Source organism: Lactuca saligna, chromosome 9 (assembly GCF_052625555.1).
Source record: "Lactuca saligna cultivar CGN05327 chromosome 9, ASM5262555v1, whole genome shotgun sequence".
Taxonomy (NCBI): domain Eukaryota; kingdom Viridiplantae; phylum Streptophyta; class Magnoliopsida; order Asterales; family Asteraceae; genus Lactuca; species Lactuca saligna.
In genome coordinates, this window is record NC_136425.1 from 119,200,619 (window position 1) to 119,225,925 (window position 25,307).

The 25,307-nt window shown below is 40.2% G+C and overlaps 1 pseudogene; it reads left to right on the forward strand.

Moving 5' to 3' along the window:
* Positions 1–25,307, forward strand: part of LOC145016667 (uncharacterized) — a 67,437-nt pseudogene continuing 42,130 nt past the window's right edge.

A 25,307-nucleotide genomic window follows, 5' to 3' on the forward strand; every position in this document is an offset into this window, starting at 1 on the left:
ATGATCCCACCGTCGCCTCAGGTATATTCCTCCTCAACAACTCTTACGCTTGCAATCTTTTTCGATTCTAGTGCTAAAAGAAAATCTGTTAACTATTCATGCAGACATCTTCTTAATCTTAGCCCTTCACTAGTAAATGAAACATTCACCATCGAGATGACTAACAGTGGGAAAGAGAACTTTATCGATACATCCATAGGTTGTACCTTTACTCTAAACGACCATTCTTCATCTATTGATCATATGCCAGTTTCCATAAATAGTTTTGATGTTATCTGTGGCATGGACTGGTTGAGTCCCAATCATGCAGATACCCTTGTATTGAAAAAGCCATCCGTCCCAATCTCCTCTCTGGTCAGACCCTCATGATCTACGACGATAAATTCGGTTCCAACCTTCGTATCATTTCGTGCATCAAAACTCAAGAGTTTTCCCCGAAAGGAGTGTCATGCATTCCTAGCCCATGTGATCCGCGGGGAAAAGGAAGTTAGAAACCTCAAGAACGTCCGCGAAGTCTGTGACTGTCTTGATGTATTCCTATATAGCTTCCGAGAATTCTTTCTGAACATCAGGTTGAATTTCGCATCAACCTAATTCCTAGAACTACCTCAGTAGCCAAATCTCCGTATCGCTTAGCTCCAGCAGAAATGCAGGAGTTATCCAGTTAACTTGATGAGTTAACCGTCAAAACCGATATCCTTTTTCCTCGAATAGATGAAATTTTCGATCCACTTCAGAGAACCAACCACTTCTCAAAGATAAACTTTAGGTCAAGGTACCGTCAGCTACAAATCCATGAGAGTGATGTTCTGTAGACAGTATGTTGGACTTGATATGATCGCTATAAGTTCGTAGTAATGCCCATCGGTCGAACCATTTTCCTTGGTCATGTAGTAGACGATGAAGACATACATGTGGGATCCTCCTAAGATCAAAGCAATAGAGAATTAATCGGCACCGAAGGTACCCACAGAAACCCGTCAAATTCTTGGGTCTCGCTAGATACTATTGCAGGTTCATCCAGAAATTTTTCCTGAATCGCCAAAACCCTAACCATTTCGACACCGAGGGATGTACCCTCTTGTAGGAGGTATTACTCTGGAAAGACATGGTACACCTTGGAAAACATGGAAAACTTAACCCGTGGTACATTAGACCCTTCGAGATCCTCGTTAGGATCAATTCCGTAACCTTCAAACTCACACTAACTTCAGAACTTAGCAGCATTCATCCGGTATTCCACGTCTTTATTCATAAGATGTGCCTACCCCACGAAACCCTAGTAATCCCTTCGATGTGACCGAAACCAAAGAAAGTCTGAACCTCATGGAGGAATCAATCGAAACCATAGATCGAGAGATTGAACATACAAAACAAAACCGTATCCCGATAACAAAGGTTCGCTGGAATGCCATACGAGGATACGAGTTCATTGCGAGCGTAAAGATCCGATGAAACTGAAGTATTCGTATCTCTTTTGAAATCCTTTAGTCGTATTTAAAGTTTGAATTTCGGGACGAAATTCCCTCTAACGGGGGGATAATGTGACAACACGAAGTTTGCTCCATCGCCGTAACCCGTTTCCGTCCATAAAATTCATCTTTTTCGAATTGTTTCCGTTTAAGTTTTAAATTAAGTCATTATTTTTGAGACTTCTATTATGACTTAATTGGTATCCAAATACGTTAGAAACTCATGAAAACATCCCAAACTACTACTTAGAAAATTTTTAGTTTCGACTATATCGGGTTACGACAACTTAATCGGGTGCGACCAAAAGCATTGTATAACGTCGGTATCGGGTAGAATTCCACCGTGTCCCAAACTCGGAACATATTTAAAGTGGTTTAAGCTTCCATTTGAAGCTTTTACTCTCTCTCACTACTCTCTCTCTAACCTCTCTCCTCAAACCAAATTTAAGGTCCAAAATCATCAAATTTAAGCTCCAAATCACCAAGGTAACTTCCCTAACTCATTGATTAGCATCTTAGACCTTCAAATTCATGGTTAAACTATCATTTAGGACCATTTTCATGTGTTTACGGCCCTGGAGCATGCTTGGTCCGTAAACAGACATATAATGGGTTTTTGAGCCTTTAAACCCTTCCAATCGACATTTGGAGCTTAGATATGGCTAAATGGCTTAATGGAATGGACTTAGAACACATTGAATCCAATTTTTGGGGAGTAAACATGAGTTTACTGCCCAAGAACATGCTTGGGCCGTAAACTCACCTTCATGGAGAGCAAACTCATATTTGAGTGTTTAAAAGCCACTTAAGCACACCAATAGCTTTGGATTAAATTCTAGAATCAACCACAATCATTTTAGGGGTCCTAAACATAATGAAAACCTCCCCTTTGAGAGTTCGCGGCCGTAAACCCCCGTAGAATGGGTTCAAGGGCTGTAAACTCATATACACAAGTCAAATGATGTCCTAAATTCATTCTAAGGCTTGTAAAATTGGTTTGAATCACATGTGATTGATCTAAGACCACCAAATCATTAATATAAGAAGGGTATAGGAGCTTACAGCCATAAAATCCTAGTTTAGGGCTGTAAACTCCCTTTGATGGTCCCTTTGGTGGTTTAACTCATTCCTATGCCTTAGATTAAATCATAGCAACCCTTCCCTAGTGTTATTTGACCATTTAGCACCATAAAACCCCACATCCATGAGTTCACGGCCGTGAACTCATGTGGAGTTGGTCTTAGGGCCGAAAACTCCATAGGGAGTTTACTCTTGAAGAGTAAACACTTTATCCAAAGTCCTATACGTCCATAGATGTCACTCGGGTCACTCCAAACACTTGATTTGAAGTGTTTTCTTGTATTGGAGTTTATAATCATATCTAATTAGTGATTTAAAGCCTAATTAGATACATTTGTATATCATTTCACATTACATAGGAACCTCGCGCGTTATCAAGCCCCGAACCGATACTTAACATCTAAATTGTCACGTTTTCTCGTCTGGTGAGTTCATACCCCTACCCTTTTTCAATGTTTTCAGGGGGGAATACAAGCAAAAGTACAAGAATATCTTGTACTTCAATTCATTATTTTGTTTGAGTGGTTTCATAATCCTTAAACTTTTAAGAATTGAAAACATATTAACAAACTATTTGACTTGCAGAGTTGTTTTTCAAACCAAATTTCAATTCTTACTATATAGTGTTATACTTTATACTTCGCAATTGATAGTTCACACATTTACTGTTTAAAATCATAGAACTTTTGTATTGTCCTTAATAAAACACCCCCTAGATACGCGTGTGAAGGACAGGTATCATTAGAACTTAGTCAGGTCCTAGTTAGTACTCCCCCCAGATAAGAGAGCAAAGAACCAATAAAACATGGTTTTCGTATTAATATATTCAGTTTTAAATTCATGAATCTTAAGATTGGAGACACGTCCTTTGCAATACTTCCCCTGGACACGAAAGTGGAGGACTATCCCATTTAGCACCATAAAACCCCACATCCATGAGTTCACGGCCGTGAACTCATGTGGAGTTGGTCTTAGGGCCGAAAACTCCATAGGGAGATTACTCTTGAAGAGTAAACACTTTATCCAAAGTCCTATACGTCCATAGATGTCACCCGGGTCACTCCAAACACTTGATTTGAAGTGTGTTCTTGTATTGGAGTTTATAATCATATCTAATTAGTGATTTAAAGCCTAATTAGATACATTTGTATATCATTTCACATTATATAGGAACCTCGCGCGTTATCAAGCCCCGAACCGATACTTAACATCCAAACCGTCACGTTTTCTCGTCCGGTGAGTTCATACCCCTACCCTTTTTCAATGTTTTCAGGGGGGAATACAAGCAAAAGTACAAGAATATCTTGTACTTAAATTCATTATTTCGTTTGAGTGGTTTCATAATCCTTAAACTTTTATGAATTGAAAACATATTAACAAACTATTTGACTTGCAGAGTTGTTTTTCAAACCAAATTTCAATTCTTACTATATAGTGTTATACTTTATACTTCGCAATTGATAGTTCACACATTTACTGTTTGAAATCATAGAACTTTTGTATTGTCCTTAATAAAACACCCCCTAGATACGCGTGTGAAGGACAGGTATCATTAGAACTTAGTCAGGTCCTAGTTAGTACTCCCCCTAGATAAGAGAGCAAAGAAACAATAAAACATGGTTTTCGTATTAATATATTCAGTTTTAAATTCATGAATCTTAAGATTAGAGACACGTCCTTTGCTATACTTCCCCTGGACACGAAAGTGGAGGACTATCCCTGTAAGAAGAATCTCCGAAAGGGAGAGCGTGACTTGAGTGTATAGATCTATACAGGATTGACTATCCCGCACCTGGCTGCTAGCTACAGCCGAACCGAAAGGTTCAAGGGTGACAAAAGTCATAAAAGATATTGGCCCCGTCTCGAGTCATATCTAGTCTGTAGTATGGTTATGGAACTCGCAATCAAGATTATGAAATCTTTATACTTTTTTACTAGTTTTATATACGTGTTAAAACTAATGTACATTTAAAGGTAACCAAACTTTCAGGAAACTTCACACACACACTTTAAGTATGGTAGATACTTGTACGTTACTTTCAGATTCGATAACACTTCACAAACGTTTTAGGAAAATATAGGATTTTCCTGGGATAATAACTATTCATAACCAGATCTGCGTAACATAACAGAAAACTAGACATTACTTTTAAGAAAATATGGGATTTTCTTGGGTTCGTAACTTTTTTAGATAACCGGAAGGAAACTTGTTCATTTTTAGAAAACAAAACCGCTTATGAACTCACCAGCTTTATGCTGATTTTTAAAATGCTTGTATACTCAGGTCCGCATTAGACAGGTACCCGACGACCCTTTTGACGAAGACGGAGTGCGTTGAAGACACGTCTTACTTTTGTTCATATATATATATATATATATATATATATATACACACACACACACACACACATACATATGTATCATATTTGTACAACTTTACTTTTGAGCAAATGTAAATTCTAATATATAATGTAATGGTTGTTTACTTTGCTTACTATGTGCATTGGATTTGATACTCAATGTGGAGTCCGCCCCGGAAATGTTTCCGCCTTTGGTTTCGGGTTGTGACAATAGAAGACTTAGTAGTATATTGCGATGCATCCAACTAGGGGCTCGGTTGTGTTCTGATGCAACGAGGTAAGGTCATCGCCTATGCCTCGAGACAACAGAAGACACACGAAGTCAACTACACCACGCATGATCTTGAGCTAGGAGTAGTTGTGTTTGCTCTCAAGATCTGGAGACACTATTTGTATGGTACGAAAAGCACTATCTTTACAGACCACAAGAGTTTACAACACATATTCGATCAGAAGGAGCTCAACATGAGACAACGATGGTGGGTTGAGCTACTCAATGATTACGAATGCGAAATTCATTATCATTCGGGTAAAGCCAACGTAGTAGCAGATGCCCTAAGTCGGAAAGAATATTCTGGTCGAAAGGTCAAATCATTGACCATGACTATCCATTCGCATCTATCCATACAAATTAAGGAGGCTTAACTCGAAGCCTTGAAACCTGAAACCGTGGTGGGTGAATTCCTTAGAGGGATGGATAAGAACTTAGAACTCAAGGGTAGCGGAACCTTATGTCTCATGGACCGGATCTGGACATCGAAGCACGATGGCTTCAGAGACTTGGTCATGACTAAGGCGCACAATACTCGATATTCCGTCCACCCAGGTTCAGATAAGATGTATCTGGATCTTAAAAAGTTATACTGGTGGCCTAACATGAAATCAGAAATTGCTACCTTCGTGAATAAATGCTTTACTTTCGCTAAGGTTAAGGTCGAATGCCGGAAACCCTCCGGTTTACTACAACAGCCAGAGTACCAGAATGGAAGTGGGAGCGGATCACTATGGACTTTATAACTAAGTTACCCAAGACAACGGGTGGACTTGATACCATTTGGGTCATCGTCGATAGATTGACCAAGTCCGCACACTTACTGCCTATCAAAGAAACTTGCAAGATGGAGAACTTACAGGAACATACATTCGGGAGATCGTACGACTGCATGGTGTTCCTATATCCATTATCTCCAATAGAGATAGCAGATTCACTTTGAGATTCTGGTAGTCGCTACAAAGTTCCCTTGGAACCAGGCTTGACATGAGTATAGCCTACCATCCGCAAACCGACGGACAAAGTGAGAGAACTATTCAAACACTAGAATATATGTTGCGAGCCTATGTAATCGACTTTAGGAAGGCATGGGATACTTATTTACCCCTTGTTGAGTTTTCCTATAATAATAGTTATCCAACGAGCATCAAGCGTGCTCCATTTGAAGCCCTCTATGGCCGAAAGTGCAAATCCCCTCTGTGTTGGGCTGAGGTGGGTGACACCCAGTTAGCTAAAGGACGAGTTCCTGATAGCACTCTCATAGGTCCGGGGATCATTCAACAAACGACAGAGAAGATCGTTCAGATTCGTAAATGATTGAAAGCCTCTAGAGACCGATAGAAAAGCTACGCAGACAAATGAAGGAAACCTTTGGAATTCCAGGTGGGAGACCGCGTCCTTTTGAAAGCCTCACCCTGGAAGGGCTTAATACACTTCGAAAAGCATGGGAAGCTTAATCCAAGATACATAGGGCGTTTCGAGATTCTCGCTAGAATCGGCCCTATAGCTTACAAACTCAACCTACCCTGCGAACTTAGCAACGTACATTCTGCCTTCCACGTCTCGAACTTGAAAAAGTGTCTATCTGATGAGACTCTTGTAATCCCACTCGACGAGATCGAGATCAACGAGAGTCTCAACTTTGTGGAAGAACCAGCAGAGATCATGGACCGAGAGATCAATCGAACAAAGCAAAGTCGTATCCCGATAGTGAAGGTTCGTTGGAACGCCAAGCGAACGAAGCAAAGTCGTATCCTTCTGTGTTAATCATTAATCATTAATCTGGGGTGAAATAACAGAATAATGTTAGATCCCCCTTTAATAAGAGGTCCAAATAGTTTGCATTCCTCAGAACAAATTACCAAGCTAGTGTTACTGCCTTCCTTCGTGCACCTTCTTTGATTTATGTGGCTTTATTGGTACGAACAGCGATCCCAAGTCTTAATCGCATGCTTCCGGAACTTGTTCGTGAACAGCAGGTCAGCAGGTGGCTCTTTCATTAGACATGGCTATGCTCACGATATTGTAGTATAATAGGCGATATCTCCTATGTTGTCTTTGTGGATTCCCACCGAAATCCAAGTAGTCTTATCTTTCTGTGCGGCTTTCTTTATAAGGATCCTGCCGGCACGGTACTTTGTTTCCAGCAAGTTCGTGAAGCTCCAACAATTTGAAAGGGGATGTTGTACGTACCGATGTTTTTGACAATACTACTTAGGGTCCTCAGTACGACTTCGTTTGGCCTGTGTTCCAAATTCAATGTTGAGGCAGCTCAAAAGCCTTATTCTTCAACAGGAGTTGATCTAGTACTTTGGGGTAGTAACTCAAAGTGGTACTAGGTCAGTCCCTAACTATCTGCTTCCACTAAATACATGGTAATGCTAACTCATCTCCTGAACATAGGGTCAGTCATGGAGCTCTTAGGTTTTTTCAGAAAGAACAAAAAAATTATTGTTAGGTTCCCACAGATAGAAACTGATACGAAGTACTGAACATAAGACCTATGTAAGGGAGTCAATCCTACTCATAAAGGTGAAGGACCAAGCACTAGAGCGTTAAAAACAAAAAAGAAAGACTGAGTTTTAGATAATTTATTTAGGAAGGAGCCATCGTAACTGCTCGCCATGGGAATAGGCTTTCAAAGCAGCTGCCAAGTCAGTCCCTAACTATCTGCTTCCACTAAATATGCGGTAACACTAACTCATGTGTTGAACACAAGGTCAGTCACAGACCTCTTAGGTTTTTTCAGAAAGAACAAAAAAATTATCGTTAAGGTCCCATAGATAGAACCTGATACAAAGTACTGAACATAAGACCTATGTAAGGGAGTTAGTCCTCATAAAGGTGAAGGACCAAGCACTATATCGTTGAAAACTAAACGAAAGACTAACTTTTAGATAACTTATTTAAGAAGGAGCCATCGTAACTTCTCGCCATCGGTATAGGCTTTCAAGGCAGCTGCCAAGTCATCCAGTAAGTAAGCATGTAATAGTCAGCCAGCAAGCTGGGCTGTTCTAGCCAGTTCGACTACGAGACTTCGGTGTAGTAGTACTATAACGGTTTTGACACATACTAATGACTCCTTTAGTAAAGCAACTTCTTGTGCTTTTATTCTAGTCAACAAAACTCCATCTAAACTAATAAGGGCTCGGTTCGATTCACCCGTCATACCTACTAAGCGAAGGCAGGTGAACTTGGACCAGTGCAACAAAGTTTAAACTCTCACGATTGGACTCTAGAACAAAAGAGGTTTTGAAAAAAGGAAAGGGAAAACAAGCTTTGAAAAGGCTAAGGCTGAAGCTCTTTAGGCGATATTATAACATAGCGCATTTCCTCATGATTAGGGTGATGTGGTTGTTCCATCAGTTTTCTTTATGGAGGGATCTCTTATTCAAGATATTCTCGAAAAGCGGATTGACAAGTGCGACGAGGAGATGGAGATTCCAGAAAAGTTTACGAATAAGTAAGTGAAGGCTTGGCTTACGTGCTCAGCTCAAGCAAGAAGGAGCTAGAAAGTCAAGCCTAATTAATGGTAGCAGAGGGAATGGAGGTCGAAAAGTCAGAAGAGAAAACTGTGCAAAGGGTACGCGACCACAACACACTGTTGTCCCTTTTTTCTTTCTTTTTCTTCGCACTAAGAGTAGTTCTAACTTAGCAATTCGATTGTACTCAGATCGAACATGGTAATGAATGTCAATGTGCTCTCCGGGCCTTCCTTCTTGATGACTGATCTACATTCTCAGTTGATGACATTGAATGATTTTAGGACGCTGGTCGGCCAAGCTTGCTTGTGCTTGGGCTATTTCGCAGTGGCTTGGGGTATCATGATTCAGAGAGATTGACAAGAACCTCACACTGCCATTCCAACCTGTTAGGCATCTCAAAACCCAACAAATAATAGGGGCACAACAGACTCCAAATACACTGCTTTAATGCACTAAAAAGTAGTACAAGGCAAGCCAGGTCGAATCATAGAGACACGCGACAAAAGTCTATATCTCCTTGTGCAAGGTACTTTGATCACAAAAGGGGGATTTGTTTGCAAAAGTGAAATAATAAAATAACAATCTACTTTAAAAACATGCACAAAATGAAATAGATTTGTAAACAAGTTGTAAAAGTGTTTCCAATTCTAGTTCTCAATGTCGTTATTCAACTTGATTATGACTTGATGTAATTCAAGATTGCTATTCTAAGTTGGTACTGAAAGATATTAACACACTCTAATACCCCTCGCTTGCCAAATTATCTAACCAAAACATGCTCTTTGATTAGACCTAGCTTTACAAATTCAACCTAAACACGCTCTTAGATTGTATTGAAAAACTGCTTTAAGTTTTGTACAAGCTTCCCAACAATGTACATTTCTTCTCATACGCTCGGAAGTGTACAAACATGTGATATATGTTTTACAATAAGAAAACTTATTGCTTGTTACCAATTATTGATTTAATAGAACGATTAGGTGCCCTAAAAGCTAATAAACTACACAAAAATTCAATTCATGAAGGTGGCCAATCAAACACAAATCAAATTCAAGGATTCTAGTTTACACAAAAACATAATCACTAGGATAGAATCACAAATCAAACGTAAAATCATATGCTTCAAGTCAAGCAATCAACATGTTTTGAACAAGAACTAGAAACTAGGGTTTCTTAGGCACACATGGCTAAGAACAAATCGAACAAGAATAAAGATGAAATTGAAATGTTTAATGCTTACTAAAATGAAATCAAAAGTGTTTGCAATGATTAGGTCTTCTCAAAGGCTCCAAGAAATCTCTTAGAATCTCCCAAGATCGCCCCCAAACTGCCCCAAAAACCGTTATGCTCTTCAAAATGACGTTCTTGTGTTTTTAATTAAAGTTAACGTGCTTTCCATAAGACCATGTGTTTTTGGCATGACCATGCCTTTTGCTCATGTGTTTTTGGCATGGTCATTTGTCTTGACCATGTGTTTTTGCATAGCCCATGCTTTTTGCTAGAATTCCAAAAAGTCTTCACTATTGGCTCCATCTTCAATCTAGCTTCACCAAGAGTCATGTTGCTCAAATATAAGATGACAAAGGACAAACACGACCCGTGTCGGTGTGACAAAAATCTCGTTCCAAACATAGTCCTTTTCTATGATAATAATGCACAATGACTCGGGTTCCATCTTCATGTTTTCTGCCATGGAATGACCGGTTCATCTTCTCCTCGTGCTCCAAAGCTCCAAGCATCCAACCTCCATGCATCCATGCATCCAAGCTCCACGTTCCATGATAATGCCTGCAAAATAAATAAAAATGATGAAGTACCAGGCATTCTTAATGAATTATGCAATTGCCCAAATAATTAACTAAATGCAAGAATTATGAAGTAGAATGCTATGAAATGATAGAAATAACATGCAAAATAGGTGCATAAAATGCACCTATCAAACCTCCCCAAGCTTAGACATTTCTTGTCCTCAAGAAAGAACAAAATCGAGAATCCCCTAGAGAATATGATAGGTGACTGAAAAGAAACTAAGAAGAAAAGAATGGAAGGAACGAAAAGGACTAAATGGAATGAACAGTGAATGCATGCAATAAAAAAACTAATGAAAATAACATATGTACAAAAAAAAATATGCTTAAGAAAAATGGACCAAAGACAAATTCAAAAACACAAATGATATTTTATATATATATATATATATATATATATATATATATATATATATATATATATATATATATATATATATACGATCGGACTTTACATCGATGGGGCTCCAATCAATAATACCTAGGCGACCATCCTACTACATTTCATGTATCACAGACTCCCAACGTGAGGAAGACCACGAAACGATGTAACCCAATAATCCAACCATAGTTTTATTTAAACTTTATACCTTAATTTGCTTTGTGAGTAAAAATAACATAGTTTGGGATCTTATGTCCTTAAGACTAGATAGCCAAGAATCAGAATCGATGCATCCTTAAGAACCCGTCATGGCGAATCAGCTTTCGTTGAAACAGTGAGCCCACCCGAAGGGGCCCAGCTCCTATGCTTTCACTTTTTCGAGAGCCACAAGTATCATATCACACAGTTCTTCATTTGCCAGATTTGACTTTGAGGTGGCTTTTGATTTTTGATTGAACTTGGATTTGTATCTTCATTTTGAGCTTGAATTCTTCAACCAACTTTTGAATTTCAGATAATTTCTTCGTTTTGGCACCTAAAATTCTGATTTGGGTACTGGATATGACAGTTGTACGCTTCCTTCGTTCATACTATGTGGATCTGATACTTAAGCTCTTTGTTACCGTGAGGGTAACGCGTGTAAACAAATAGGTCTGTGATCTGTGGGTCTAGGTTTGTCGATAAAGATTCTTTTTAAACATTCAAAAGCAAATCATCCTAAAGCTATCATTACTGCCCACAAAAACGTTTCAGTATGCCATTTTTTTTTATTATCTAAGGTTGGGGTCTCAAACTACGGTGTTTAGGTCCCCTAGTTATGACAGCTGATTCTACACTTCCAGTAACTATTAGGTCGCTTCGGTATTGTTTCATTTTGAATTTTTTTTTTGTTTCCCCACTTCATGGAGCTATCGTATGTAAAGATTGTCCTCATCTCGTTTTTTTCGAATGCTTTGAAATGAATGCATGAAAATAAGAAAAGTATAATCTTTTTGGAGTATTTATTTATTTATAAAATGCATGTAGAAATTAGAACCTAATGTACACAGACCCCAAAACTAGAACCTAATGTACAAAGACCCCTCCCCAAGCTTATGTTTTGGCATCTCCCTCGATGCTTGGAGAGGGTAGGGCAATCCACTAACTGCGAGGGGCGTAACGTTGCATGAACTACATAGCCTGTTGTAACGTTTGTGTCAATTGCTGAACGGAGGCATTGGTTGCAGGCAAATCAGTGCGAATGTCGACAAGCGCTTGAGCAAGGTGATCAAAACACCTCATGTATGTATCATGGTATTGAGTCGCACGTCAGGTCTATAAATAACGTGTAGTCTCTACTGGGGCAACATAAGTGGATCCCCTACAGTGGGGGCGGTGGAGTGAGCGGGGGGAATAGGGATGTCGTCTTCGTGGTCGACAACTGGCCGCTCAAGAGCTCTCAGGATGGGTACAGGAGCGTGCGGAATGGAGTCTGTTGAAATATTCTTTGGTAGACACCACCGAGTCTGAGTGATGTCCTGATAGAGTTGGAGAGAACTGAAATCCCCAGCAGGAACTCAAAAATGTGGCTCACCCTGTACCAACCATGTGATACTACCATCACCTTCTCTCCGAAAGAAAGATGAGGCTACAAGGACATTGGATGTGATGGTATTAGAGTTTTATGTGATTTTCTCGAGATCCGGGTGTGTGACAACCCGAAACTTCAAGCTATGTAATTGATCTGTGTTCAGCACTAAAACTCGAGTTCATTATCTTTTGTTACATCTTGTAGTTCCATTTGAGTGCTCTAGACTCAGTATAACCTGGATATAAGCTCTAGGAAGGGTTGGAAAGTGCTTAAGTATCACAAAATCGGACCAAACACACCAAATAAGGTGTGTGCGGCCACACACTTGTGTGTGCGGCCGCACACCCAACCGCACACTCACCCTCAACCTCACACTCAAACCCTTATATGGATGGATACCCCTTCATTCATTCATTTGGATGTTTCTCTTCCCTCTCTCTACTTTCTCTCTCTAAAATCATCAACCAAGAACACTTGGAAAGCTTCCAAATTGTGATCTACTCCATCTTCAAGCTAAGTATAGTGGTAAACACTTGAATCCTAAGATTAAAACTTATCATATTCATCATGTTCATCATCCCTTGAAGGTGTACGGCCACACACCTTCATATGGGGCAGCATACCTTCAAACCTCCTAAGTGTGAAGAGCAAACGCTTCAAAAGTCATCAAATGGACTCAAATGAGGAGTGTACGGCCGCACACTCCTGTGTACGGCCGCAAAAACCCTCTGTATGGCCGCACACTCTTGTGTGCTGCCTCACACATACTCCTGGCCGCACACCCCAGCCGCACACTCATTTTCAAGGTCATACACTCGTTTTAATGCCCACATTTGGCCCTAAACTGCATAAATCTTTAAGCCTGGATCCTAGGGTACTTATTCTTAGTAATTCCAAGCCCTAAGGGTGTTTTCCCATCATGTTTAGTCATGAAACACCTAAATTCTAACTCATCTATGTGTTGTCACATGAATAATAGGGGCCATAGACGTTCAAGGCATCCGTTGACACTCGAACCCTACATTAAGCGGTGAGTTCATACCCCTACTCTTTTTCACTATTTTTAACAGTTTTTAAGGGGGGAACACAAGCAAAGTACAAGAGGTTTCTTGTACTCAAAACTTGTTTACATGTGTGTGTTTCACATTTTATATGCTTTTAACACTGATTACTACCACTGATAACTGTTTGAACATGCAGATCACGTAAACATATATTTGTGAAATGCGTTTTAAACTGTTATGTTTTTTTCATATATTTCACAAATGTCTTTCCACATTTTATCAGTTAAAAGCATGACATTAGAACATTTGAACATAATACCTGTACACTATTTTGTCCTCGGTAACACTCCACGGAAATACGCAAGTGGAGGACTATCATATTATTACTAGTAAATTTGTTAATCCTGTATGATTGGAGACACATCCTCGGCGAACACTCCACAGAGATACACGAGTGGAGGACTACACCCGTAAACAGAATCTATGGGATTTAGAGAGCGTGACTTGAGTGTATAGATCTACACGGGGCTGACTACCCTACACCTGGCTGCTAGCTACAGCCGAACCGAAAGGTTCAAGGGTGACGAGAGTCATAAGGTGATGTGGACTACTTATTGCCACATTTAGTCTATTGTATGGTTATGGAACTCGCAATTAGGATAACAGAGATTTACTCTATAGTAATAATGAATAACGTAATACATCTTTTACATTGATAACCAACAGTCAGGAAAGTATGGGACTTTCCTGGGGAAACGTTTACATAACAAGAAAAGGGTAACAAACCGGATAACTTTACATCTTTCACAATTGGTAAAACACAATCAGTAAAGTATGGGACTTTACTGGAGTACATTGGTACCTAACCAGAACAGTATATCCAACCAGATAACCTAACTGTACATTTTCACAAGGGTAAACATGTTTTCAGTGTACAACTTTACTTTACATGTTGAGATACAATAATCAACCTTTTTAAGAAAATATGGGATTTTCTTGGTGAGCGTAACATTTCAGAAACAGAAAGGAAACTCAACCATTTTCATAAAACAAAAACCGCTTATGAACTCACTAGCATTATGTTGATTTTCAAACCGCTTGTGTTCTCAGGTCAGCATTAAAACAGGTATCCGAAGATCATTTTGTTCCTGGTTGGAGTGCACAAAAGATCAGTTCATTTTGTTATTATATACTATGCATCACAACTGTATAACTTTACTAATGTAACAACTGTAAAAAATTTCAATATGTAATGTGTGGTTGTTCTACTTTACTTACTATGTGCATTGGATTTGATACTCAACATGGAGTCAACCCTGGAAATGTTTCCGCCTTCGATTTTCGGGGTGTGACAGATTGCTATCAGAGCCCTTGTTTATAGTGAATAAAGTATACCAAACCTTACATGGTATAAAACTATAAACACTAAAGGGCCTAAGTGCTCTGAATTAAAAGTATCATCGAACTATAAGTATTTTCAAAAGTATACAAGTATACCGAACCGTCGAGATCCGTAAATACAAGTAGAATAAAACATAAGTAAATGGGTGTTGCATACTGTGGTTAAACCTGGGCAGTTATGTAGTCGTGTCTAGGATCAATATAGCCTGGCCAACTATATTCATTCGAGACACGGCCAACATGTGTTTGGGAGTGACTGTGGTATGCAGCATGCCTAAAACTTACCCTAATATCACGAACATCGAGCCAGTGTCGTCGCGAATCATGAAATACTATGGGACTATTTCTCGAGCCAATCCTTTGTAGAAATCCTCGTTCACGTATAGATCCTTGATCATTCCGTTAGCGATAGTTTACCTACTTTGATTGCTCTTTCCTGCTTTATCGCTTACTCGATATATATATATATATATATATATATATATATATATATATATATATATATATATATCGATTCGATTCAGAGGACTTACCATCCTCTCTTTTCTTGATCTTATTAGATCAATATGCCTCCAAGAAAGAGACCCAGCTCCAAGACCAACAATCCTCCTCCGCCACCACTTCCTCCTGAATTTGACCCTGTAATGTTCCAGGCAGCTGTTACTGCCGCAGTAGCAGCCGCCATGTCTCAAATGAACCCAGGTGGTTCAGAAGGTGGTCCCCAACCCTAAAACCAAGAAAATAGCCAGGGACACCGAAAGGAGGGTTCCTATAAAGATTTCATGAACGCAAAACCTACATCTTTCAATGGCACTGGAGGTGTCATTTCCCTTTCCCGATGGTTCGAGAAAATCGAATCCATCTTCGAAAGTTGTGCTTGTTCGGAATCTGATAAAGTAAAATTTGCAGCCTGTACCTTCATTGATAAAGCTCTGACTTGGTGGAATGGCCGAGTCAAATCCTTGACCCTACCTGTAGCCAATGCCATGGGTTGGGAGGCCATGAAAGAACTCCTGTTAGCTGAGTACTATCCGAGGGGCGAAATGCAGAAGTTAGAGCACGAGCTCTGGAACCTGAAGATGAAGGGCTCCGATATTGTCGCATACACTTCAAGATTTGATGACCTGGCACTGCTCTGTCCGGGATTGGTTACCCATAGAGAAGTTCATCTAGGGGCTGACCCAGCCAACTAAGGGAAACGTTTTAGCTGCACGTCCGGATACCTATGATAGTGCCAAGAGCTTAGCCCAAACCCTAATTGATCATAGTGATGATGTCAAAGAAGCCACCACCACTCCTGAGCAGACCAAGAATAGTGGTGAGAAAAGGAAGTTTTTGAAGAAGAAGAAGGGCCAATCTTCTCAAGGATCCTCAAAGAAACAACAGACTGTAGCAGTCCATGCTGCTACTGTCCCCATTGTTGCTGCTTCTGTTGTGGGATCTACCGCTCAAACATCTATTAGCAAATATGCTGGTAACCTTCCTCTGTGTGACAAGTGCAAATACCACCACAACCCAGGCCCCTGCTGTGAACTGTCATGTACCAATTGTGGTAAAAAGGGGCACACAGTCCAATTCTGCAAAGCTCCAGTCCAGTCAGCCAATCAATCTTCTGGAGCAAGTGTTGGTCTGTAACAACCCGAAATTTCCGTATCATTTATTGTAACTCCTTCGTAGTACAATTCGCACAACCAATCGTCATTCCAAATTCGATTTTCGATCTTCCGTATAATTAAGTCATTAATTAGTACATATTTAAAATGACTTAATGGGTGTCTTAATACATTTAGAAATCATTTTAACACCCAATATTAGTGATCGGAATATTTCTAGAAATTACCGTATTGGGTTACGGTAACTCAATCGGGTACGACCAAAAGCCTCGTCTAACACCGGTATCGGGTAGAATTCCACCGTGTCCAAAACTTAAACACTATATAAACATGGTTAAGACTCCATTTGAAGCCTTTGGCCAATTTATCACTAAACACTTCCAACCTCTCTCCTCATCCAAGTTTAAGGGATCAAAACTCAAATTTAAGGCTTCAAATCTCTAAGGTACTTTCCCTAGCTTGTATTGTAACCTCCTTAGCCTTCAAATTCGAGTTCAAAGCATGATTTAAGTCTACATTCATGAGTTTACGGCCATGGAACCTTCATGGGCCGTAAACTCATATAACAAGGGTTTTTAAGCCCTAAAACCCATCCTAAGCAATGTTAGACATTAGTAATGTCTTAATGACTTAATGGAAGGGACTTACAACAATTAAAACATTGATTTTAAGTGACAAAAGTGAGTTTACGGCCAAGACACATTCTTGGGCCGTAAACTCATATTCAAGGGGTTTTTAAGCCAATTAACCCATCCAAATCATAGTTGGGACTTAGATATGACTTGTGGGACATTGGTTTTAGCATCTAAACACCTTAAACATGATTTTTGAGGGACAAAAGAGAGTTTACGGCCAAGACATATTCTTGGGCCGTAAACTCCTCTTAATTGAGGATTTAGAGCCTTAAAACATGTCCAAATGCCTTGAAACTCAACCAATGGCCTTGTGGTAAAATCTAGATGCATCTAAAAATAGTTTAAGGGTTTGAAACATATCAAAAGTATCATTTATGGGAGTTTACGGCCTAGGAGCATACCCTTGGCCGTAAACTCATAAAACTTTGTCAAATGATGCATTAAACCACCCCAAATGGCTTGTACAGATTTCTAGAATCACATGTGATTGTTTTAAACATCAAAAACTAACTTTTCTTGAGTATAATGGAGTTTACGGCCTTAGAACGTGCCTCTAGGCTGTAAACTCCAAAATGTATGCAAAATGATGTTTAAATTCATGACAAAGCTTGGAAAATTAACTAGAATCACATGTGATTGTCACTTGTAGCTCAAAATCAATTTTTCATTGGCCATAGGTGAGTTTACGGCCATAAACTCTTATGGTATGGCCGTAAACCCCCCTTTTAAGTGTTATAATTTCATTCAATTAATTCCAAGGCATTTTAGAAATCCATTCCGACAATCCCCATGTCCATTTAAGCCATTTAAACACCCAAAATCACACCCACATGAGTTTACGGCCGTAAACTCATGTATATGTGTGTTAAATGTCTGTAAACTCCTTAAAATGTTTACTCTTGGGGAGTAAACTCAAGTCCCAAGTCCCTAGTGCCATTACACGTCCGAAGATGTCACCCGGGTCACCCTAAACGCTCATTTTGAGGTGTTTAACCTCATTGGAGTGTAATGTTCCATATGATTAGTGAATGTATCTCTAATTGTATATATATGGACATTATTTCATTTTACATAGGGACATCGCGAGTAATCAAACCCCGAACCAACATCTAGTATTCAAAACCGACACGTTTCCGAGTCTGGTGAGTTCATACCCCTACCCTTTTTCACTGTTTTCACTGTTTTCAGGGGGGAACACAAGCAAAGTACAAGGGAATTCTTGTACTCAGAATATGTTTTTAAATGTGTGTTTCATATTTCATATGCTTTCATAACTGATTACCACAACTGATAACAGATTGAACATACAGATCACGTAACATGTATTTGTGAAATAGGCCTTTAAACTGTTATGTGTTACATATATTTCACAAATGGTTTTCCACATTTTATCAGCTAAAAGCATGACATTAAACATTTAAACATAATACCTGTACACTGTTTTGTCCTCGGTAACACTCCACACACATACACGAGTGGAGGACTATCATATTATTACTAGTAAATTTGTTAATCCTGTATGATTGGTGACACGTCCTCGGAGAACACTCCACCGAGATACGCGAGTGGAGGACTACACCCATAACCAGAATCTCTGGTATTTAGAGAGTGTGACTTGAGTGTATAGATCTATACGGGGCTGACTACCCCACACCTGGCTGCTAGCTACAGCCGAACCGAAATGGTTCAAGGGTGACGAAAGTCATAAGTATGTGGACGACTTATTGCCACATGTGGACTACTTATTGCCACAGGTTTTAGTCTATTGTATGGTTATGGAACTCGCAATTAGGATAACAGAGATTTACTTATAGTAATAATGAACCACTTGATACATCTTTTACATCTTTCACGTACTGTAACTAACATTCAGGAAAGTACGGGACTCTCCTGGGGAAAACATGGAACCTAATCACGATTACATCTTTTACACCTTTAACATCGTTTACATTAGAAATCAACATGCAGGAAAGCATGGGGCTTTCCTGGGTAACACTTACATAACTAGAAAGAGTAACAAACTGGATAACATTACATCTTTTACAATTTGTAACATACAATAAGGAAAGTATGGAACTTTCCTGGTAACACATGATAAGTAAACAGAACAGTTTAACAAGTCAGATAACCAACTATACATTTTCACATGAATAAACATGTTTTCAGTGTACAAATTTACTATACTTTACATTTGTTAAACAATAACCAACTATTAAGAAAATATGGGATTTTCTTGGTGCATATAACATTTCAGAAACAGAAAGGAAACTCGAAACATTTTCACAAACAAAAACCGCTTATGAACTCACCAGCTTTATGCTGATTTTCAAACCGCTTGTGTTCTCAGGTCAGCATTAAAACAGGTATCCGAAGATCATTTTGTTCCTGGTTGGAGTGCACAGAAGATCAGTTCATTTTGTTATTATATACTATGCATCACAACTGTATAACTTTACTATTGTAACAACTGTAAAAATTTTCAATATGTAATGTGTGGTTGTTTTACTTTACTTACTATGTGCATTGGATTTGATACTCAACGTGGTAGTCCACCCCGGAAATGTTTCCGCCTTCGGTTTTCGGGGTGTGACAGATTGGTATCAGAGCCCTTGTTTATAGTGAATGAAGTATATCAAACCTTACATGGTATAAAACTATAAACACTAAAGGGCCTAAGTGCTCTGAATTAAAAGTATCTTCAAACTACAAGTATTTTTCAAAAGTATACAAGTATGCCGAACCGTCGTCATCCGTAACCACAAATAGAACAGAACATAAGTAATTGGGTGTTGGGTACTATGGTTAAACCTGGGCAGTTATGTAGTCGTGTCTAGGGTCAATATAGCCTGGCCAACTATATTCATTCGAGACACGGCCAACATGTGCTTGGGAGTGACTGTGGTATACGGCATGCCTAAAACTTACCCTAATATTTCAAATATCGAATCATGGTCGTAAACAATTCATGAAATACTATGGGAGTATTTCTCGATTCAAATCCTCTGTGGAAATCCTTATTCGAGTGGCTTTCCGTGATTATTCTTAGCGATAATTTATCTGTTTCGATAACTTTTTCCTGCTTTATTGCTTATTCGAATCATATAACTGCCATCTATCGATTCAATATAGAGGACTTACCATCCTCTCTTTCTTGATCTTATTAGATCAAGATGCCTCCCCGAAAGAGACCCAGTTCAAAGAACAACAACAATCCTTCTTCGCCGCCACCCCCTCCTCAGTTCGATCTAGCATCGCTCCAGACGATGATGACAGCTGCAATGGTAGCAACTATGTCACAAATGAACCCTAGTGGTTCAGGAGGTGGTCCTCAATCTCAAAACCCCGAGGTTAACCAGGGACACCAAAGAGGGGGTTCCTACAAAGATTTCATGAACGTGAAACCAACTTCTTTCAATGGCACTGGAGGTGTCATATCCTTATCACGATGGTTCGAGAAAATCGAGTCCATCTTTGAAATCTGTGCTTGTGCGAAATCTGATATAAGTTAAATTCGCGGCATGTACCTTCGCTGATAAAGCCTTGACTTGGTGGAATGGCTGAGTCAAATCTCTGACCTTACCAGTAACCAATGCTATGGGCTGGGAAGCCATGAAAGAACTTCTTATTGCCGAATACTGCCCCCGTGGTGAAATGCAGAAATTAGAGCACGAGCTCTGTAACCTGAAGATGAAAGGTTCCGACATTGCTGCATATACTTCCCAATTCGATGATCTCGCACTCCTTTGCCCGGGATTAGTCACTCCCGAGAACAAAAAGATCGAAAGGTTCATTTGGGGGTTATCTCAACCGACAAAGAGTCATGTTTTGGCTGCTCGTCTGGATACCTATGATAGTGCTAAGACTTTAGCTCAAATTCTGATTGATCATAGCGACGATGTTAAGGAAATCACTACCACTTCTGAGCCGACTCAAAGGAGCAGCGAAAAGAGAAAATTTTGGAAGAAGAAGAAGGGTCAATCTTCTCAAGGATCTTCCAAGAAACAGCAGACGGTAGTAGTCCATGCTGCTACTACTACCCCTGTTGCTGCTGCTTCTGTTATGGGATCCACAGCCCCAACTCCTACCAGTAAATATGCTGGTAACCTCCCTCTGTGTGACAAGTGTAAATACCATCATCATCCTGGTCCCTGCCGAGAATTGTCTTGCACCAACTGTGGTAAGAAAGGGCACACAGTTCGATTCTGCAGAACTCCTACCCAATCAGCCAACCAATCATCGGGAGCAGGTGTTAGTCAAGCCTGCTACAACTGTGGAGAAGTTGGGCACTTTAAAAGGAACTCTCCCAAGAAGTCAACTGCTGATAACACTGGAAGAATTCTAACCATGGGATGGGAGGAAGCATTTACTGATCCCATTGTTGTTTCGGGTACGTTCCTTCTCGACAACTCATATGCTAGTATTCTTTTCGATTCGGGTGCTGAAAGGAGTTTTGTTAGTCATGCATTCAAACATAATCTAAAACCTAATCCTCAACCACTAACCGAAACATTTACCGTCGAGATGGCTAACGGTGAGAAAGAAAGCGCTAATGATGTATTCATAGGTTGTACGCTTACCTTAAATGATCACTCATTTTCTATAGATCTCACGCCCGTTTCCATTAAGAGCTTTGATGTTATCATTGGCATGGATTGGTTGAGTCCCAATCATGCTGATATTCTTTGTTACGAAAAAGCCATTCGTCTCAATCTTCCTTCGGAGCAAACTCTCGTAATCTATGGCGATAAACCTAGTTCCAACCTTCATATTATTTCCTGCATCAAAGCTCGAAAGCTCCTTCGAAAGGAGTGCGTTGCATTCTTAGCTCATGTGATCAACGAGAAACAAGAAGTTAGAGACCTCGCGAGCATCCCCGAAGTCTGTAACTTTCCAGATGTGTTTCCCGAAGAACTTCCAGGAATTCCTCCCGAACGTCAGGTCGAGTTCCGTATTGACCTAATTCCTGGAGCTACTCTCGTAGCAAAATCTCCGTATCGCTTAGCTCCGGCAGAAATGCAGGAGTTATCCAGTCAACTCAATGAGTTGCTCAGTAAAGGATTTATTAGACCGAGTTCCTCACCCTGGGGAGCTCCGGTTCTGTTTGTCAAGAAGAAAGATGGATCCTTTCGGATGTGTATCGACTACCGTGAACTGAACAAGTTAACCGTTAAGAACCGGTATCCTCTTCCAAGAATAGACGACCTCTTCGATCAACTCCAGGGAGCCAGCTACTTTTCTAAGATAGACCTTCGGTCGGGGTACCATCAGTTACGAGTCCAGGAAAATGATGTTTCCAAAACAGCTTTCAGGACTCAGTATGCACACTACGAGTTCGTAGTGATGCCCTTCGGTCTAACCAATGCACTGGCTGTGTTCATGGACCTAATGAACCGGGTGTTCCGTCCCTTCTTAGATAAATTCGTCATCGTGTTCATTAACGACATCCTCGTCTACTCCCGAAGCGAAGAAGACCACAAGCAACACTTGAGGCTAGTGTTGGAGACCCTTAGATCTGAAAAGCTATACGCGAAATTTTCCAAATGTGAATTTTGGATACGGAAGGTAACTTTCCTCGGTCACGTGGTAAGCGAGGAGGGTATTCATGTAGATCCTTCCAAGATTAAAGCAATAGAGAATTGGTCGGCACCAAAAACACCCATAGAAATTCATCAATTCTTGGGTCTCGCCGGCTACTATCGACGATTCATTCAGAATTTTTCCAAAATAGCCAAACCTTTAACCACTCTAACACAGAAAGGTGTACCCTTTTGTTGGAGTGATAAACAAGAAGCTGCATTCCAAACGTTGAAAAGAGCCTTATGCAGTGCGCCTGTTCTGTCTCTGCCTGAAGGGACAGAAGACTTCGTTGTCTTCTGCGATACGTCTAATCAAGGTTTAGGTTGTGTGCTTATGCAGAGAGGAAAGGTGATTGCCTATGCCCTAAGGCAGCTGAAAGCACACGAGGTCAACTATACTACACATGACTTGGAACTAGGAGCAGTAGTCTTTGCATTGAAGATTTGGAGACACTATCTCTACGGAACCAAGTGCACAATCTTCACTGATCACAAGAGCCTGCAGCACATCTTTAATCAGAAAGACTTAAACATGAGGCAACGGCGATGGGTAGAATTACTCAGTGATTATGAGTGTGAAATCCGTTACCACCCCGGAAAGGCCAATGTGGTAGCAGATTCCCTAAGCCGAAAGGATAGTGCAGGCCACAAAGTGAAGAACCAGACGATGACCATCCATTCCAACTTACCTATACAAATCCGAGAAGCTCAGTTAACAGCCCTCAAACCCGAGAACATGTCAGATGAAACCTTGAGAGGGATGGAAAAGAAACTGGAGATCAGAGGTGACGGAGTTCACTATTTCATGAATCGAATCTGGATTCCCAAATCCGGTAGATTCAGGAAAATAGTCATGGAGGAAGCACACAGAACCAAATACTCTGTTCACCCAGGTTCTGACAAGATGTACCTGGATCTCAAGAAACAATACTGGTGGCCAAACATGAAAGCTGAGATAGCTACATTCGTGGGCAAGTGCTTGACTTGCGCCAAGGTCAAAGTCGAACATCAGAAACCCTCAGGTATGCTCCAACAACCCGAGATCCCCGAGTGGAAATGGGAGATGATTACCATGGACTTCATCACCAAACTACCCAAGTGTTCTAGTGGGTACGATACCATTTGGGTAATTGTCGATCGTTTGACAAAATCCGCTCACTTCATTCCGATCAAAGAATCGTACAAGATGGAGAGACTCGCGCGAATCTACATTCAGGAAGTAATACGTTTACACGGTGTACCCGTATCCATTATCTCTGATTGAGATAGCAGGTTTACCTCCAGATTTTGGCAATCCCTCCAGAAAGCCCTTTGAGCCAAACTAGATATGAGCACGGCGTATCATCCTCAGACCGATGGACAGAGTGAGAGAACAATCCAAACCCTGGAGGACATGCTTAGGGCATGTGTCATTGACTTTGGAAAATCGTTGGACACACATCTATCCTTAATCGAATTCTCATACAACAACAGTTACCACACCAGCATTAGGGCTGCTCCGTTTGAAGCCCTATACGGTTGTAAGTGCAGATCCCCTCTGTGCTGGGCCGAGGTGGGGGATACACAGTTAGCCAGGAGTCGAGTCCCTGACAGTGCTCTCACTGGTCCTAAATCATCCGTGAAACCACCGAAAAGATCATTCAAATCTATAACCGACTGAAAGCCTCACGTGATCGTCAAAAGAGTTACGCTGATAATCGTCGGAAACCACTAGAATTCCAGGTTGGAGACCATGTCTTGTTGAAAGTCTCGCCCTGGAAAGGTACTGTACGCTTTGGTAAGCGTGGGAAACTTAATCCAAGGTACATTGGACCCTTCAAGATCCTCTCCAGGATCGGTCCAGTTGCCTATAAACTTCATTTACCTCACGAACTCAGTAACATTCATCCTGTCTTTCATGTCTCAAATCTCAAAAAGTGCCTATCCGATGAAACCCTAACAATTCCCTTAGACGAGATCGAGATCAATGAAAACCTCAACTTTGTGGAGGAACCAATCGAAATCATGGATCGAGAAGTCAAACGTACGAAACAAAGTCGCATCCCATTAGTGAAGGTTCATTGGAATGCCAAGCGGGGACCGGAATTCACTTGGGAACGGGAAGATTCAATGAAACAGAAGTATCCACAACTCTTTTCTGATCCATGATTTGTATCTTGTCTTATGTTCTAAACTTTGAATTTCGGGACGAAATTCCCTTTAACGGGGGGATAATGTAACAACCCGAAATTTCCATATCATTTATTGTAACTCCTTCGTAGTACAATTCGCGCAACCAATCGTCATTCCAAATTCGATTTTCGATCTTCCGTATAATTAAGTCATTAATTAGTACATATTTAAAATGACTTAATGGGTGTCTTAATACATTTAGAAATCATTTTAACACCTAACATTAGTGATGGGAATATTTCTAGAAATTACCGTATTGGGTTACGGTAACTCAATCGGGTACGACCAAAAGCCTCGTCTAACGCCGGTATCGGGTAGAATTCCACCGTGCCCAAAACTTAAACACTACATAAACGTGGTTAAGACTCCATTTGAAGCCTTTGGCCAATTTATCATTAAACACTTCTAACCTCTCTCCTCATCCAAGTTTAAGGGATCAAAACTCAAATTTAAGGCTTCAAATCTCTAAGGTACTTTC